The sequence below is a fragment of the Penaeus monodon genome, chromosome 2, assembly GCF_015228065.2.
Source record: "Penaeus monodon isolate SGIC_2016 chromosome 2, NSTDA_Pmon_1, whole genome shotgun sequence".
NCBI classification, from domain to species: domain Eukaryota; kingdom Metazoa; phylum Arthropoda; class Malacostraca; order Decapoda; family Penaeidae; genus Penaeus; species Penaeus monodon.
The window spans coordinates 4,497,740-4,500,239 of record NC_051387.1 but is presented as its reverse complement, the minus strand read 5'-3'; the positions used below and the strand labels follow the sequence as shown (position 1 = coordinate 4,500,239).

Sequence of the window (2,500 nt, the reverse complement as noted above, 5' to 3'; positions counted from 1 at the left end):
TTGAAAAGTGTTGGCGCAAGGACATAGCCTGGCCTCACCCCTGAATTAACCGGGAAGAGGTTTGACAAGCCCCTGCCACACTTTGCAGCACTTACAGTATCAGTATATAGACCTGCTATTAGGCAATAATATGTGTCAGAATTCCCATCTCAGAATCTCAAACACGAAAACCTTGCCTGATATACTGAGCAGTGTGATGCCATGGGAGTTGCTACAGTCCTATCGCTCCCCCTTACCATTTCCGGTAGGGATGACCACGCCCCTCAACAGGTCAGGGGGAATTGAACCAGACTCCCAAATGGCAGTCAAGACTGTATGCAAGCCCTGTGTCTTAGCTTTACCCCAGCATTTAGCATTTCAGCAGGGATATCATATATGCCTGTGGCTTTCCCACCCTTCAGCTTAGGAATTGCCATCCTAACCTCAGTTAGGGTAGAAGGTTGCTTGCTGATGGGTGGGTCCGGCACAGGTATTGTGATACCACTTGCATCTAAACTAACTGCTGGAAGGTCTACCTGGTACAGCTGCTCAAAATATTCAGACCACCATTTATGAACTCCAACATGATCTGATGTGAACTGCCCATCCACTGAGCGGATTGCAGTCATCTGGGAGGAGGGCTTAGAATTCAGTTTTCTCAGGACTTAGTAGGCAGGCTGAAGGTCATTTGTCAGGAAATGGCCTTCAGTCTTCTTAGCAAGGTTCCTGATGAATTGTTCCTTGTCCCTTCTCAGCAGTGTCCGAGTTCTATGCACCAAGGAATGGCATAAGTCCTGATTGCCATTCAGCCAAGCCATGCGACACGCTTCAGTGAGCTCCATTGTCTCCAGTGTTTCACGCTTGAAGGACTCCCACAGAGCAACTGAGTCCTTCCGGTTTTAAAGTTCTGTGTACCGATCAGACTGCAGTGGTGAACCTTCGGTCACACTTCCACCCTCAGTCTGTCCAAGTGAACCACCTAGAGTGTCCACTGGAGGGACAAGGAGTTTTGAAGTGGACTCGTAAGGTAGCCACAACCAACCTATGATCAATGCCACAATCTTTGAGACCTAGCAAACTCCCAGAAAAGGTGGCTGTTCTTGTTGCTGGGATCAGCTCCCAAGTCAATCACAGCCGGATACTGCATTGAAGTCGCCAGAACAATGTAAATATCTCGCCGGGGGCAATTGTCTGCTACAGATGTGAGTTTGGCATAAAATGCCTCTTTCACATTGAGTTTATAAACATTGGTAGGAGTGTACAAAGCAATAAGAGACAAGAAGCCTAAAGCATGCTTCAATCTCAATGCTATAATACATTCAACCGGTGTTACCTTTACTACTGTGGGTTGAAGTCAGCTGGAGATGGCTATGGCTAGTCCTTGGAGATGATGACCATCACCATGACCCAACCAGAAGTAGGTGTAGCCACCTCAATTCCCAATTGCTTCAGTTCCCTCAGTAGCAAGGGTAACCACTCATCCTGTCACAAGGACTGGAGGTTCCAAGTGCCTACCCAGATAGCTCGCCTGAGGTTAAACCTTGGGCAGTTGCTCCAGGTGGACACCACCTTTACCACCCCGCCGACACTGCCCCTATAAAGGGGGGCGACAGGTTGTGGGGCCCAATGTCCACCTGTCCCACAGGCCTCATACTTGGTTGGTGCCTGCCTAGGCACAGGCAGTACATGCAACTCTTGTGCCCATCCTGTGCCCCAACAGTTGTCCTCCCAATGGGACCCACAGCCCGCCTCACTTGCTGGGTGGGAGGGACAGAATCCCTCCCCACAGCATATCCATTTATAGGAGACATTGCCGGTGAGTTTCCGAACCACCCATTAAACCCCAAGAGGGCTGAGAGGCAGAAGTTGGTACGAGGGTGTGTCCACATACTGGTGGGCCATGACTCCATATCTCTGGGGCCTCCTGTTGCTCTGAGATCGACCACATTGTAGCCTGGGACCGCAAGGTGCCCATTTTCCATGAGTGACCACGAGAAGGCACTGCAGAAGTCCTGATGACAGAGAGGTTGTGAACTGGCAGGAGAGGCTTATGCAGAGCTACTCCCTTTTTCGCACTAGACTAGCCAGCGGTGACAGCTGCAAGCGAGAAGGCATGCGAACACTCAACACTATCTAGCTACCACACCTTCACATCACCTTGAGCATGAAGCACCCACCCATATATATATATATATATATATATATATATATATATATATATATATATATATATATATATATATATTATTATATATATATATATATATATATATATATATATATATATACATACATACGTACATACATACATACACACGTACACACACACACACACACACGTATGTATACATACTGTATACAAATATACATACATATATATACTGTATACCTATATACTTATATATACTGTATTCATATATACATATATATATTCATATATATATATATGTGTATGTGTATGTATGTGTATGTGTGTGTGTGTGTGTGTGTGTGTGTGTGTGTGTGTGTGTGTGTGTGTGTG

At 46.3% G+C, this 2,500-nt stretch overlaps 1 protein-coding gene across 1 annotated transcript in view; it reads right to left on the bottom strand.

Annotated features, from left to right (window-relative positions):
• The window catches only part of LOC119580422 (fructose-1,6-bisphosphatase 1-like), a 20,488-nt gene that overhangs the window by 14,941 nt on the left and 3,047 nt on the right, over window positions 1-2,500 (bottom strand). The gene's annotated exons all lie outside the window — the stretch shown is intronic.